Source organism: Cygnus olor, chromosome 9 (genome assembly GCF_009769625.2).
Source record: "Cygnus olor isolate bCygOlo1 chromosome 9, bCygOlo1.pri.v2, whole genome shotgun sequence".
NCBI classification, from domain to species: domain Eukaryota; kingdom Metazoa; phylum Chordata; class Aves; order Anseriformes; family Anatidae; genus Cygnus; species Cygnus olor.
This window is the reverse complement of record NC_049177.1, coordinates 3722000-3739528: the sequence shown is the minus strand read 5'-3', so window position 1 is coordinate 3739528 and position 17529 is coordinate 3722000.

Genomic DNA, 17529 nt, shown 5'->3' with positions numbered 1-17529 from the left:
AGTAAGAGAGAAATCTAGACGAAAGCTGAAGGAGCTTAAGAGATGTTTAAAAGCCCAGCAACAAGTACTACTGGAACCCTGATTGCATTAAGCAGATTAAAGATGGCAGATCAGAGGGTGTGAAACCAGAGCTGCTTGGTCATTTTCTGACAAAGTTGTTTTTCAAAAGAAAATGCCAATTAGTTGAAACCAAAGCTTTTGGCAGGGAAACACACACTGACTTTCTCTGGAACATTTTCTTGGGTACAAGATGGAATTTCTGAGCAGAGAAATCATTCCCCAAGAGCAGCCAACAACCCCATCACTAGGCCAGTGCCCTGAAATAGCATTCAAATCCCCGCACCAGAGGTGAGGAAATACCCAACCTAACGGTGTCCCTTGGTGGTGAGCCCACATGATTTCACAAAGCATCCTGCAGACATCCCAGCCCAGCAGAGCTGTATTCGGGTGAACCTGTGCCCAGGCTAATCAGCCCTTCTGATGCACCGAGGTCATTCTCACAAAACAACTCCCACTGCCCCCCCGGTGTCTCTGCACCTCCCTCCCTGCTGGAACTACCTCAAGCACCACTGGACCCCAACGTGCAACCACACCACTGGCTTTCTCAAGGGCTGGACATACCTCTGGGCAAATCCATACTCGCTCTCTGGGTATCAATAGTTGTTTTGCTTCAATTCTGTCACTTTATTTTGAGAACTTTACTAAGATGCAAACTATATTCATGCATTCTAGAATCTTATATACATACAATTTATAAAAATTCATGTAAACAAAAGTTTAAAAGCTGAAAAAACATTTTCTCATAACCAAAACAAGAAAACCAAGAAGAGATTTTAATACATTTCCCCACCTAACATTTTGTTCAAAGCTGTACATTCACGCAAACACCTCATGAACTCTGATTTTACTAATACTCCATTTCCCCAAGGAAATAAGTCCCATCTCCACTCTACAAGTTAAAATCAAGCCTTTCATACAACAGATATATTTTTATCTTCTCTGCATATTTTTTATTTTCTGTTTTCCAGTTTCTATTTCATCTTCCCGCCAATTGTTCAGAGAGCTCTACTACTAAACATTCTGCCCTAAACAGGAGACATGGTTCACAGCAAAGGCGAGCAAGCACATTAGCTCATTACCAGAAATGGTCCAAGGTGCATGCGAACACCCCAGGAAAGACTCAGGATGTGTGCAGAGAAGACACACCTACGGATTTCTATCCTTTCTTACAGAGAAATGCCTGGCTCTCATGGTTCTTCAACAGGTGAAGCTCCTGAGGAGTCCCAGACCCCGAGCTGGTTCTAGGTCTTGGAACGCTGACTGCATCAGCCACTTTCTTACGGAGTGAAAATAGCTCAGCTACTGATTTTAATAACAGTATTACTCACTGCTGCGACTTAGCATGCTAACTATTTACAGCAAAATTTACAGTCTGACCATTAGTCAGCTGTTAAATTATGCCTCGTGATAAAATAAGGTTTAGATCTGCTTCTTGAACAAATACGATCAAACTCACAAAAAGTGAAAGCAGATGGGAAGTTCTATTGCAAAATTGCTGCAGAAACAAAAAAAAGGGGAAAAAATCAATGGTGTAATTTTAATGAAAATAGAATTCAGATGGAATGAGATAATGTGCAAATCATTTGGTGAAAAATACATCACCAAATATGATTTAAGAGACATTTCAGTGCCATGGTTACTCATTTAATTTCCAAAACCATGCAATGTTCCATTATTGTAATAGCTTTGATTGGCTGTGATTCTGCCAGCAAAACTACTACAGTATTGTTATAATGATAAATTTTGCTGCAAGAAAAGGGCTATTATATAAGACTGACTCTTTCAGATATTTATAGAGTGAGAGTTTTTATTTATTTATTTTAAGAGGTTATAATGAGAGAGGCTGGATTGAAAACAAAGAAAGAAAGAAAATTGGGGCCAATCAATATAATGCTTTCAATTAGCCTGAGTTTTTCATATTTTATGTCGTTTCAGGGTTTCAGAAAAACACAGAAGGAATCTACAGCTTCTATTTTTTTTCAGATGTGTGCTTTTGCCTCTCTGTTATGACTGTTTGCTGATTCTTTTCTTCCTTCCTTTCTGCCTCCTCTCTCTTCTCCCCACTTTTCAGCCACCTGAGAGTTTGGACATGAAAATATGTTTTCCTGCCAACTTCTTTCTTCTTCTTTTCCAAATACTATGCAGACAGGATAACAGTTTCCCAGAAATAACCTATAAATACATTAATATCTAGCTAGCTACCCATCTATATAGATAGATAGACATAATGTAACTGTGTGCAAAATTAATTTCAAAGGTCATGAAGCATCACACAATCCCTCCATAATAAGCCTCAAAAAGAATATTCAATAAATGTAATATTACATATGAAGTGCAATAAAAATTTCACGCGGAGGTGCATTTTCATTTAAATTTCACAAGTGTTGTGGGAAATACCTTTCATCACCAGTCCTGAAACCTGAGAGCAAAACCACCGTTTTGTGCTACGAAGTTCAAGTGTAAATTTGTAATATAAATCTTCCTCAGGCCTTTGGGGGTAAAATAGATTAGTAGGCAAAAGCAGCAGAAGTAAAAATATAGCTACAAGCACATTTAGCAACAAATAAAAGCAACAAACAGGAAGGTGTACAGTCGCAAGCAAGTCTGCTAAAATTATGTACTCTTGTCTTTCAGAATATGATCCAAAACGTTCAGAATTAGGATCCATTAATGAAGAAGTTAATGGATTTATGAGAAGCCCAGAAAACAGGCTTCATTGTGTTAAGCTTTATCAACCTGCTTCTGTTGGTATTTTCCATTAATGAGAATGTGCCTAGCTTTAATATTTAAAGAGAGACACTGAAGGTGGCCCACATCAGCCCTAAAGCAGTTGCAGAAGTCAGGCATTAGCCAAGGGACTACGAAAGCTCTTTCTGAAAAGGCCAGGAAAATATAACAGAACAGACTCACAGCTTCTACCATTTTCTTCAAATTGCCAAGCACTTTTTAGGACATAGCTGTGCATAAAAAGCGTAACACCAAGGCTCAGTGAGAGTCATAAGCTTGTTTTATGGACCTGCTCCTAAACAAGTTTACTTCTGCAACTTTCCCATCATGGCAGCAGGTTGATGCAGCAAGCAATAAAAAATACTGCTCTGGAGCTCCTCACCACAAGGCAGGACCTTGTGCCTCAGTGATCAACCATCACGAGCCTTCAGCATACAAACACCCAGTACAGCCCCTGAGGTCAGGAAGTCCTGGGGAAACCTCACTGCTGCTGGTTTTTGCATGCTGCTGAGCTGTCACGTTGTCAATGAGCTGGTGGGAGGCACGAGGTCCTTCTCTAGCAGCCTGGCTGCCCTCCATGCAGCTCCTACTCCCAGCCTGAGGCATGCTTACGTTTGTCAATGTCTGGGTACACCGACACCTGCAGCACCAAACTTGTGGCATTGAGTCCACCTGTCGTTGCAGCCTTCATGTTGCAACTCTTGGAGCCTGGACAGCAACAGTGGTGCTCAAAAGATAGTGTAGGCAAAACCACGGGCTGCAGGGCCAGGCCAGACTTACAACACCATCACCACCTGTCTCCAGTCAGAGCATGCAGTATGTATGTAGAGTCCGAGGAACAGCTTTCTCAGTAGACATTCTGGGCTATCTTAGGCCACTTGTACACACTTTCATGGCTCCAACCAAGGCTTATGTGCTGCTAGACTCCAGGCAACCAAGCCCTTGCATTCACAAGTGGGTGAGTGTGGAAATTATTCCATTAATGGATCTGCACAGACGCTTTGAACTACTGTAAAAACAACATACTACCTTTTTGTCATGTCACAGAGGGTTTGAATTAATGACTATGCATCCCACCTGTGTCTGTGTGTCACAGCCTACTTGGCTGAAATAGTTACTTAAATCCTCACTGAACACCTCGCATTACTACGGCACACGGAGCTGACTCAACATCCCTCTCATGCCATGCTCAGCACGGCAATATTTTGGGACCTTGGAGGATGATGGTTTGCTGCACTGGAGGCTTTGAGAGTAAGTTTGTAGGAAGATGATTCAGAATATGAGTAATTCCAAAAAAGCCTCTAGATTCATTCCCATCTGCCCTACTCCCACACCACACTCGATGTGTTTCTTCCCACTCACTAATAACAGCTCTTGCCTCCTACATGCTATCAACACCTGACTGTCTTTTCTCACTGCAAAACAGTAAGCTCTTATAATGCATTCAAAGCACAATTTCGTCTGACACATTTTTTTTAGCTAATTCTGTTAAGACTTGTTTCTTTTTTTTTTTTTTTTTTTTTTTCCTGTTAAAGCTGTTTCGTTTGTAGGAGCGAATAAGCCTGAGTGTCTCCTGCCACAGCTGGTATCATCCCTTTATTCAATACACAGGGCCAAAGCCTGCAATAGGTTATACTTCCCAGAAAAGGCGTGCCCTTCCCCATACACACTGAACCTGGTGAGGAAACCAGTCAGGTACCAGCCTGGTAGCTCTCCATTCAAGAGAAAGACCTATTTGAGAAAGACCTATCCACCAAGACCTATTTGATATGCTGTGGCAAGCAAGCAGCTGGAAATCGATTCCTTTGTGGGCAGTTGTACCTACTTCAAACACTGGAAGCAAAATCCACAGATGTCAGGCGGTGCTTTTTTCTCCCCCTTGAAATACTTGCCAGCTCTCTCCCTTCTGGGTCTGTCCACATTGCTGTAGAATTTATAGTCCTTAGAGGCACCTTATAGTCCAATAGACCAGGCTGAAAAAAAAATGCAGTGGGGAGAACACAGTTGGCACTCACTGACCATGCAGGATGCAGTACCCAGCCCTGCTCTCAGATGTAGGGCATGTTTCCTTTCTCAAGTAACATCATTATGGCATTGGGACTCCTGGCAAGCCATGAAGGAATCTAACTAGCCAGAATGCTTTAATGCTGTTTTAGGACCATAATGAATCAGAAAGTTCTGCCAATATTAAGCTTTTTACAAACAAATAAACAAAAAACTCCAGCCAGCAACATTTCCACACAGGCTCCTCTATTTTTAAAGTGTTTGCTTTTCCCACCTAATGACTAAGTTCATCAGGGAAAAATCAGAGAAGATAGAGAAGCTGGGTTTGAAAATTTCTCCATGTGCCATAAAAAGTTCCAAAAAGCTCCAGGCTGACTAACACCATCATGCCCGAAAAATTAGGAGAGAAATACAGGCCAGCATGAACTCTAACCTTAATATTACTGCAACTTTATCCACATATTTTACCATGGTTTCCTAAAGAAATAAGGCTCATGTAGTCACATAAAGCCAGCTTGTCTGTGTCTGATTATAAATTCCCTCTCCTCCAGTAACTTCTGAAGCCATTGGCCAATTTCAACCAACTTTTCCAGAAAGGCAGAGATTCAAGAAATAGACGCCTCCTGTTTCTAACAGGCAGATAAGTGACCGTCTCAGACCGAGGCCTTTCCTTGCATCCCCACCAGGAAAAAGACTTGTTCTGAAAGTTTAGGAGCAGCTTTCTAGTGGCTGCTCTTTGTTTTGCTGGGTTCTGATAGGTGGTGAATTTAAAAATACTGGCAAACACAGTAGCTGCAAAAGGCTCTCGCATTACATTGCACAGGGTGCCTTGGGTGCCTCCCCTCAGTTACAGGAGACCAAAGGGGTGGAGGTAAGAAAGAGATCCGTGTCCATGGATATATTCTTGCATCAAGCTTTGCAAAAGTTGCCTTCATTTGGTTCCATGTTATTCTGCGTCACAACCCCTGTAAGTGCACTTTCTGAGCGTGACATCTGTGCTTGCAGGGGAGGGAAGGCAGCACTCAGATGCACACAGGTGTTCCTGTTGTAAAGCATGTGTCTGGAAAGCTGAGTGTACAAAAATGAAGTGCCCTTTGTGCACTCTTCTGGGAGCTGGGAGCCACACTAGCAGCTGCACAATGGGTGGACAGTAAGCAAGATCAGATAGGTCAATTAGATGCAGAAGTTAGTGGCAAAACATCAGCTCCAAATTTCCTTTAGCATCCATGTTCTGAAAGAGTACAGAACTTCGCCAGTCTCCATATTTATTTGAAACTCTGCAGTTTTTCCACAACCAGGATTTTCCAGCTCTCATATAATCAGTGTGCAGTGCACTCTCTTATCAGACCGTTGTTTTCTGCTTGCTTAAATAGGCTCATTATTTGTTATAAATTCCATGTGTTTGCAGCCGTGACCAGCTGATCTTACCCCTTGCATATGAATCTCTGCAGGGTTTTATCAGGCATAAGACTGACCGAGCTCTACACCCGTGTCCATAAGGAAGAAGGAACACCAGGGAAGGGAGTGTTCCATCTTCTCATCCTGCTGCCCAAACAGGGCACATATTGACCAACTGATCCACCACAGTTAGTACAGCAATGCCAGCTGGTAGCCCTGAACAGACAGGACTGAACATAACACTACAAATCAGCATTATGTTTCTTAAGCTGATGCTTAAGGCTCAACCAAATATAAAGCTCTTGGTGCTAGACACTACCCAAACAGAGAACGAGAACATCCCTGCGTTAGGCTCAGAGTCACCCTGGTATGTCAATGCCGACTAAGAAGATACCTTGAAATCTATTCAACCTCAGAGGTATTTTTGGAAGTCTGACTCCTCTGCTCCTTGACTTCTTCAAACTCATGTAGTAGATCCTCATGTAGAAGTTGGCTCCAGACAAGAAAGTCCATTCAAGGTATGTCTGTAAAGGCCATGACACAGGTAAGTTTGAGCTACGTAGCTTAGTAGGCTGATCACAACAGCATGGAACCCTACAAAGGCTGCAAAACACCACCAACCTGCCTGCCAAGCAAATTTCACTGGGTTAATCTCCAAACTCTTGTGGAAAGATTGTTTCCAGTATTTGAGTTACCTGGTACTCAGAAAGCTCAAATACTTCCATAGCATGCCTGTACTTTCTCCATCACTTGTAAGAAGAAGTGGCAGAAGAGGCCAAAGGTCAGGCCACAGAAATTTTCAATTCAAAGAAACAAAGCCAAGTGATCAAAAGTATGTGCTGAAGTTGTAACTGATACTAACTGTTGTGCATGCACCTCCTTCTCATTATATTATATTTTCTTCCCCTTCATTTATAAGGTTCTCCTGAGCCCTCCCACACTGTCTGGATACTTTCAAAATCCCTTTCTTCCAATCTGCACTTCCATTTACCATCCCTCTGTTTCTATTTTTCCCTCCTCCTCTATCCAGAAGGCACTCCCAGCCCTGGGACATAGCACTGCTCCTTTTGTAGCACAGAGCATCAAAGCTCCGGGGTTCCCTGTCCTACTAACAATATCAGGCAAAGAAATGCATCTTTGAGATTATGTACCTTTTGACTTTTGCTACCATATGAAATAAAAGGTTTCTCCATCCATAACTTCTCTATCTAAAACACTCCTGGGTTAATATAGACATACCTTTCTTCACTTTGGACACTGGCTAACTTCTCAGTTGGGCTGCTGTATCCCAGACAAGCTTTCATACTCACTTTCCAGAAAAGTCTGACAGGCAGATCAGCAGAGTTTCAGCCCACCTGAGGGCAGCTGACTGCTGGTCACCGTTCTGCCCTGGTGGCCCTCTCAGTCACGAGGCCTCCTCAGGCCACAGTGACCACACTGCCCGCTCATAACCAGGACTTCAGTCAAAATCACGCAAGTCACCTAAGTTTTGCAAAGAAAGCCAAAAAACCACTGGTGCACCAGCAGAGCTTCCAGGGAAATGGCACGATATCACAGCAGCATGAGAGCGGTGAGGAAAGCTCCTTCTCAGCAGAACAGGGGTGGGGAACAGCATCCCCCCCCCCAAGGGCAAAGGCCTCTGCACCTCTGGCAGCTTCACTGGCATTAAGATGTGCTGCAAACTGCAGTTCCAGAACTGACACATCCCCCCTTTCCTGATCCTTCCCCATTTTGCCGACTACCTCATTTCAGTGCCATACCAGCTCCACGGCAGCACGTGGGGTTGAAGGCACCCTCTGACCACTGAGACCTGCTGTGCCTCGCAGACTGCACACCAAGACAGACCCTGATGAAAGCTGCTACTGCAAACTGCACATAGCACCTCCAGAGCTAGGAAGGAAGAAAGGCTAGAGGAAGAGCAGTTTGCAGCTTCTGCTTTTTATAATTAACAAACACTACGTTTGATTACAGTTTTTGTTTTTTTTTAAGAGACTTGCAGTCTTCTGCATGCTTCCCTACCCTTCAAGCAACCAGCCTCTACAGCTATAGAGGAAACCCCTACAAACTGCTAACCGTGATGTCTTACCCTTATGAAATAATAGAACATCAGAGCATTGTACGGTTTCTGTGTTTTCATAAATACAGTTGAACAGTTGTATTACAAAATGTCAAATGAAGGTCCATTGGGACTTCTGTGTTTCTAAATGACAGAATTTCCTTTGCAAGTAACGCTAGAATAGGCAACCTTCCAGTGCTTAGAAAGGACTATTCTTTTGCCTCTGTTTTTTCACTATCCAAGAGAGGCTCTTTTTGATCTGCTGTTCATTCCTGGGCAATGTTAGCTTTTGGGTCACTGACCCATTTTGGTCCTCTGGGCAAGGCTGAATCTTCTGTGCTGTAAGAAACAACCCAAACCCACAAACGTGCTGCATGGCAGACAGGTAGTACCAAAACTGTTTAGAAAATTCTTCCATCCTGTACATATTTCCCTAAGCAAATATTTATTTAACTTAACAAAGTATTAGAGATAATCACTATAATTTTCTTTAAAGATATCACTTCAATTTCCTTTTAAAACCACTTTATTAGTTTATCATTTAAGGCATACTAAGCTGAAGCATCACAAAAAATTGCCAGTGTAGATGCAAATGTCTCCTTCTAAAAATAGCCAAATAACACTCATTTATAATAGAGACACATCAAACAAAAAATGGAAGCTAGTTGTTTCAAAGTCTTTTTGGCATGCTTCCATCGTAACGAAATTTGTTTTACTCTGAAAACTAAAAAATCTCAAGCATTTAGTCCTGGGTACAGTGGGCTATGGTTTTCGTTATTCACACTTTCTACATGTATGAAAGAGATCTGCTACATAATATTTCAAAACATTATTAATATCTGTTCCACAACTGTCAATAGCACTGTACAAATCTCTATATATACATAATTTTCCTCGGAATTGTGCTCACAGAGCTTGTACAAACCTAGTAGGAAATCTACGTTAGTTTCCAAATCTGAGTTGCTCTTCCAACATGTCCTAGGACGCCAATGGTCAGTACAACAGAACTAGAATGCTATTACTTCTCAGAAGATGTTCAATTATAGAAGATTAAATATGCTGTAACTGCACTAACTCTGAAGGAACCAAATAATAAAAAAGTGAGAAGCAAGCGAAGGCAACTGATTCTTATCACCGACCCAAGAAAAAGGCCAATTACAACACAGAGTATTCATTGTAATATTCACCGATCTGTTCAGCTAGAGGAAAGAAAACAGCAACATAGAAACAAGCATTTTCCAGGAGGGTTTTACGTGTACAGAAGCCAATGATATGTGATAGCAAGAAAAGGCTCCAAAACTACAGGAAGAGCTGCTGATGATTATACTAACAAGGAGTTAATTTAAAATGCGAGAACTGCAGGCAATATATTTGTCTAAGATCTTTCAACTCAGCACCATAAGGAATACGAACATGGAGCACTCTGTCAGGAGATGTATTAGGTCCAGCAAGGAATTTTACATCCAAATCCTCAGTTTGAAGGATTGCCATCTTTGGCATCTAGTAAAGTCATGAATACAATAAAGTTCAGAGCTTTACTGAAAAATCAATTTACAAAATCACAACAAGAAAATCCATTATGTGATTTGAAAAAGAGCTAAACACCTCTGCTGTAAGCACGTGATAAATAGCAAGGTATCAAACTGGGTCTACTGAAATTGCCAAAGTAGCAATATAATTGCTCAAGTCTTCTTTAATCCTCATCTCTCTCAAAGAGAACATGAGGGACCTCTCAATATTCACAGGGCGTTCAATGCAGGGATTGCAACCAGCAACAAAAACTGGTCTTTGGAAGCAACATTTTCTCTGCTCAGAGAAAACGTCTACTGTGAATGAAGAACTGAAAACTGAGCACTTCTGTTCGTGCACTGCTCTAGTGCCTGGAGATAAAGATGAGCAGATCTTCCCGTTCTCATCCTACCCCATGGGTTACTCCCCTTGGTTGAGCTTTATCACCCAGGCTGTTTTGTTCAAACAACTCCTATAAAATTTTGTTCTATTCTGCATCTTAGGTTTCCCACTCAAACAGTGAATTCTGAAAATAAAGCTTAAAGAAGACCAGGGAAGGACAGTGGGAAAACATGGCCAACAATCATTATAATAGTTTAGTCAAGCAACATTTTCTCTGTTCTTCAAAACTAAAACAAGAAGCCCAGAACTCCCCATAAGGGGTGGGTGCTTTAAAACAGTAAATATTCTAAGACCCAATATTCGGTTGAAAAAACAACTTTGATAGAAAGTGCTTAATCCACCTCACAGTAATATTGAGGCACATCTGCAGTTGTGCAAAACCAGAGAGAAAGTTAAACCAACTACATCCAGTGGAAACACTCAGTGAGAATGCCAAGGCATGCAGATGCTGCAAATGCATATGAGGTAAAACCACAGATTAATTTCCTTTTTTAATATTGAGGCCACATACACACCTTTGCTACATGAGTGGATCACCTGAACTGTACTAAACATGCATTCATTCCAGGGAGATGGACACATGCCTTTAGCATGTGTCAGCCTGCAGCATGGTAATATGGAGACATTGCTCCCCTGTCAGTGAAATATTTTTTTTTTAAAGTTTTCAACACAGGTGTCAAGAACCTCACCTACATCCCTAATAAGTCCCTAATTCAGAACCCTTGGACTAGCTGTCCATAAACCAGGACATCATGTGCCGCAGAAGCAGAGGGAACGTCACTGAAACGGTGGCAAGTGCATCTTACACGGTGGTTACAGAACCGACACTTCAGCAATTATGGATTTGCTCACACAAATCCTAACAGAAACATCTCTATCAGTTGTAAAGAAACCAGACAAAATACATTATTTCATTTCAAACATATCAATCTTCTCCTGCCTAATTTTGGCTCATTTCTCTCAAATTTGCCAAATTTGGGTATTTTCTAATAACTGTAAAATATAAGCAATCCTTTTGGTAAGAAGTGTGTGCTTCAAATCCCAGTTTCAATTCTTGAAACTATAAAATCCTAATTTCGTGATCCTATAAAGGGCTCTGTGCTTTACCCTTCAAGCATTCTATTGCTTCTTAGGGAGTCCTTGAAAATGTCTTCACTGTTTAAAGACCTTTCATCCTATTCCAGTTTCTTTACCATGCTACTACTTTCTTTACCATGCTACTGCTGCCTCTCCCTTTCAGTAGAAAAGTGCTCTCTGTATTTCCTTTCCAGTGGTGTGGAACCTCTAACAATTAGCAGTTCCTACTTGTCTCTGCTCTGCCTTGTTTTCTTCTCCCCTGGCAGTTGCTGTTCATAAAGTAGATACCTGTCAAATGCTCAAATCAGTTACTCAAAAATAAATTTATTTAACTGCTATTTTTTAATGGGCATTCATTTGAGGGGAAAAAAAAAACATTGCATTTTAATATGTTTCATTTGGTGCACAAAGCAAGAGTATTTTAATAAATAATTCATATTAACAGAACACAATTTATTGGACTAATACTTTTAGAAACACAAATGAATACAATGAGATGGGATGTATGCATACACACGTATTCAGCTGTATTGTATTTTCAGATTCCCATTAGTGCAATATTCCTTATCATCTCTGATCTATGAACACTTCTGTCTACACCAGGATAGAAAAGAGACTTCTTGCTAACATATCTCTCAGTAAATTAGATAAGGAAAAGCACAAGAGAACACACTATATCCTCCTAACTCTGCAATTTGGTTTGTTATGCAAATACAAGCAACACCAAAAAGTAAAGACTTTTAAAAAATTATCAGCTGCAGTTCTGATTCTTTTTAATTTACTCTTGGAAAAAAAAAAAAGAAAAAAAAAAAACAGGCTCCATGTATATAGAACTGCAGGAGTGAGTCTATATTAGGTATATATATCCAAGCAAAACCCACAGGTTTCGTGTGGCTCCAGTTCCAAAGCACTGTCCAGGAGAGAAGGCTGAAATGCAGGCAGTCCACAAATACTCACAGCACAAGGAAGGATGCTGTCAACACACAGAAAAATTAAATATTTCCTATCATTTAAAAGTCCTAGTGATAAATTTGTTATCTGTAGAGGTCAGTCCCCAGGCACCACCTGAATTCTGATATTGGGCAACAAAATTAGTAGGGCCCACGTGCAGAGCAAGCATGCAGAAAAGAGCACCAGTGAGCATGGGCCTGGAAGCAGGCTCGCAAACCAAACGTGGCTCTTCAAAACCCCCAGAAGGCTGCTGAGTCGCCAAGCACATGCACTCTCCTCCCTACCCCCATGCATAAAATACACCACGAGATTAATTCCTAATACTCATTTGGCCAATGACCTCATTGAGAAGAGCTTTAAGTCACTGTTGAAAATGTGCATTTTCTACAGAAAACTCTATAAAAAGTAAATTAAATTAAAAAGAAAGAAAATCTGTAAAAAGGGAGAAAAAAAATGCTTCTTTCATCTGTTCCTGTCTTCCTTATTATTTCAGCGTTGGATGTAGAAGAGTAAATAAATCTCATTTTATATCTGTGACACAATTCCCAGCTGTGGTTTCCTCAAGTCCTTCCAAAGCAGCTTTTTGGCAACTTAAAATGATTTGGCACCGTCATAGTCACAGAAAATATATTTTATTCCTGAAAGGATTATTCAAAGTTTAACTGGTTGTAAGAGCGCCACATCCGCTACGACTCTCCGAAATTGAACCCTGGGAGAACTGGTTCTCTGCTGCCTGATGTATAGCCCGCACACATGTTACGGAAATTTCCTCCCCTATCCTCGATTTGGAAACTGACAGCTTTTTTTCTTTTCTCCCATCCTACAAAGCAATTATTTCAGTGACAGAGAACCGGAAACCTATAGCCTTTCTAAGTCACTTGATGAAATGACAGAGAAAGTATGGGATTTCCGCAACGGCTGGGGAGCACAGGCTTCACACAGCCAGAAACCAGCGGTACAGTGATGGGTATTGTGGCAGTTTTCACGACTGGGACACTTGGTCATGGGAACTGCACTGAAACTCCATTTTTAAGACTCGCTTAGGCTCTTCAACAGTCCTAATTCAGCTCTGAGTCTGGGTCCTCCAACACTGAACTTGAACCACTGCTATGGGGCAAAACCCATTATAAATCCTCAAAGAGCTCCATTGAGATTGTGACACAGAAGCGTTTCCATTTCAATATCACCTGAATAAGTACCATCTATTTTTGCAGTGCTTCTCTAGCATTTCCCACATATTTACCAACTGAAGAGAGAGAAATCCTCCGCGCTGTCCCAGATTTCCCATCACAACACCTGCTCTCTGTCAAAGCCCACCTAGGACCCCCAACACCCCCCCTCGATGGACTGCCAACCGCTTTGCAATTTTGTGTTGTTTTTCAGCACGCCAGGCACATCCCAAACAGTCAAACCCACAACCAGATGGTCAACACACACGGGAAGACACCCACAGACTTTAAAAACAAACAAACAAACAAAGACATAAATCAGAATTCCCACTATTTAGCGTCTGGTTGTGTTTCAGCATTTAGGCCAGACCCTGCAAAAAGCCTGAGAACACATTCACCATGTAGGAAAACATTCCCAACCTAGCCTTTATTTCTGCCAACAGGTTGGGAGGGGAGAGGGGGGGGAAGAGGAATAAATCTTAAAAGCACTTCCTCCCCCCGCTCCACCAATGCATTATTCATAAAAGCCAGGAATTATTTCATTATTTTTTTTTATTACCTGGGGATTTCATTTTTATTATGTTCAAAGGATTTTTGCAGTGAGCACTCACTCCCCTGCAGGCAAATATTCAGGGGTTTCTTTTGTTGTTGTTGGTTTTTTTTGTTGTTTTTTTTTTACACTGAAGTATAAATTACAGTGAATATCTAAATAACACCGGCAAAACCTCAACAAAATCAAATAGCCAAAAACATTAGGGACAAATTGCCCTTGCACAATTTATTCCATTGTTTGGTGGAACTCCACAGAGAATCTGGGGCCCCTGGTATACTGGATCTAAATTGATTTATTCTTACTATCACAGGGGAAGTCCATAAACTACTCTTTTGTATAAGTTAGGTCTACATTAAAAATATCCTAGCAGGCTACCAAATGGCTGTTTTTCCTTAACTGCTGAACAGAATGATTTCTACAAAGAGGCGAGGGGCATTAAGGTATATGTAGTTATTCTCATAAATCTGATTAGTGATGACAAGGAATAACCCCAGTTTAAAAGAGAGAAGAAAAAAGAAAAAGAAAAAGAAAAAGAAAAAGAAAAAGAAAAAGAAAAAGAAAAAGAAAAAGAAAAAGAAAAAGAAAAAGAAAAAGAAAAAGAAAAAGAAAAAGAGAAAAAGAAAAAGAAAAGGAAAGAAAGAAAGGAAGGAAAGGAAAGGAAGGAAAGGAAAGAAAGGAAAGGAAGGAAGGAAGGAAAGGAAAGGGAAAGGAAAGGAAAGGAAAGGAAGGAAAGGAAAGGAAAGGAAAAGAATAGAGAGGAAAGGAAAGGAGCGGAAAGGAAAGGGAAGGAAAGGAAAGGAAAGGAAAGGAAATTATAGGAAAGGAAAGGAGCAGAAAGGAAAGGAAAGGAAAGGAAAGGAGCAGAAAGGAAAGGAAAGAAGCAGAAAGGAAAGGAGCAGAAAGGAAAGGAAAGGAAAGGAAAGGAGCAGAAAGGAAAGGAAAGGAAAGGAAAGGAAGGAAAGGAAAGGAAGGAAAGGAAAGGAAAGGAAAGAAAGGAAAAGGAAAGAAAAAAGAAAAGGAAAAGGAAAAGGAAGAGGAAAGGAAAGAAAAGAAGGAAAGGAAAGGAAAGGAAGAGGAAAGGAAAGGAAAGGAAAAGGAAAGAAAGGAAAAGGAAAGGAAAGAAAGGAAAGGAAAAGGAAAAGGAAAGAAAAGAAAGGAAAAAAGGAAAGGAAAGGAAACGGAAAGGAACAGGAAAGGAAGGAAAGGAAGGAAAGGAAGGAAGGAAAGGAAAGGAAGGAAAGGAAGGAAAGAAAGGAAAGGAAAGGAAGGAAAGGAAAGAAGGAAAGGAAAGGAAAGGAAAGGAAAGGAAGAAAGAAAAAGGAAAGGAAAGGAAAGAAAAAGAAAAGAAAAAAGGAAAAGAAAAGAAAAGAAAAGAAAGAAAAGAAAAGAAAAGAAAAAGGAAAAGAAAAGAAAAGAAAAGAAAAAAAGAAAAGAAAAGAAAAGAAAAGAAAAGAAAAGAAAGAAAGATTTTTACTCTTAACAGGACATTCTTCTGATGTTACCTCTGTTTGTGGTAACCGCATTTCCAGTCTGAATCACAAATACTCCAGTAATCTATCTTGTTCTGAACAGCCAAAATATTTATTTTTATTTGACCTCCTACTAGGTGCATTCACGGGAAAACAAATGGATTCTACTTGGGGCATGCCCATTTGTGCCTGTATCCCAGAAACCTGAAACCAGGCCAGCATTCTTCTGATTGAATAAAGCTGAGATGTCTGGGTTAAATCTGTTGTCAATATGCCTTGCTTATACAGTGAAATAGTTTCTTGTTAAGCAAGACAGAGATATACTGTAGGCAAGATATGGACTTCAAATGCATCAGCATGGAGGGGAAGGATAGAAATGTATTAATTCTTCAAGAAACACCAGATAAAAGTACTGTATACCTTAGCAGGGAGCTCTTTTTCTATGAATAATCATGGTCTTGAGTCAACAGACTTTGCCTACTTAAGCTATCTCTCGCATCAGAATCCAATTATAGCAAAGCCTACAGAAAACAGGTTTGGCACACTTTAATATTTTGGTATTGATCTAATTTAGCTCTGGTTTCAATTACAACAGGGAGCATTTTATCAAGAGATAGACTTTGTTTGTTGGACTTTAAATTGCTTTTTTCCTTATTGTCTCTGATCTCACTATCTGGGTATTTTTGCCATGCTTATTGCTGTGGTTTGTTAGAGGTTTCACCCATTTTACTATGAACTTCTTTAGGGGAAAAATCAAATCCAGCTTCTCTAAGTAAAAAGGATTGAACTCAATACATATAAAAAATGGGCTGGGGTTTCTGTAGCAACCATTCCACAGTGATGCAACTCGATTTGACATCAAAGAACAAATGTATCAAGTCATCCTGACAACTGAAATACTTGCTGTAAGAGGAATGCATACATATATCTGGAACAAAGATGGATTATCCTAAGTAAAATGAGCATTTTATTTAGTAATATATGTATACCGTATCATCCTACTTGAGGCATCTTTTCTTCAATCAACGTGCATAACTGCCACAAAAATTAGCTGAAGTTAGCCACAGAAACTGAGAGGAGAATAGACCTCTTTATTTAGTTTTCAGATGTACGGAAGAATTATCTCATTTTCCATTTAATGACATACAGAAGATAATATGGAAGTAATTTTCTTTCTTCCTGCTGAATTTGGCTTTAAACTCTGCAGCTTTCCTTCTTACATTCATTGAGGGGAATGTCATCTCTGCAACCCAAAATAGTTGCATATATTTATAACCTATATCTAAGAAGTTACCCCTGGTTAACACTATGCTTCTTTCAGCTACAAGACCTAAAAGCTTGAGAACAGGAAAAATTTGCTGCAGTGTGCTCTCCCAAACTACAAATCACATATGTCGATAATCTGGAATGTTTGCTGAATTAAAGGGGGATTATGAAATCATAGCAGTGATTAGAATCATACACTGCTGCGGGCAGATAGCTGGAGTGTTGAAATTTCTAAAAAAGAAGCTGTCAAATAGTAGGAAGCAATTTGCAATGATCCATAGCTTTGTGAATAAAATTGCAAACCTAGTGCTCTGTTAAGCTCCAAGAAGTGATAAAATTTGAATTCAGAGTTTATAGCTCCAAAAACAAGCCCATTTCATGGACTGCCACAACTTCTAGGAAAACTTCACAGAGTTAAAGGAACATTACAAACTCACTGCAACTGAAGTACAGTTGCTAGTGTTTCTTCAAATATGGTAAGGCGTGATACTCAGGGGAACTGTGTTTTAAAACTCCCCTTTGGTATTGCTAGATGTGAGATACAACTATTCTACCCAAATCAGAATCATGCAGTGCATTCCCCTCCAGTCTGAACAGCAACAAGAGCAATGAAGTGTTTTTGCCAGAGGTAGCATATACCTGCCACTCGCCTCTGATGTGGAAGAGGAAAAATGCACCTGAAAATTGCAGCTTGTGCTCTTGGGACTATTTGTTGACTTCTTTCCTAGGTAAAGTTTCAAGCCCCTGCCCTGCCAGAATAGTGTTGAAACACAAAATGGTATAAATCAATTGCTGGCATTAAAAAAGAAAAGTAACCAATACTCGTTTTTGCAGACACTGGAAAAAGTGTAAAGGACTTGCACAAACTATTCACACTGAAGGGATCAG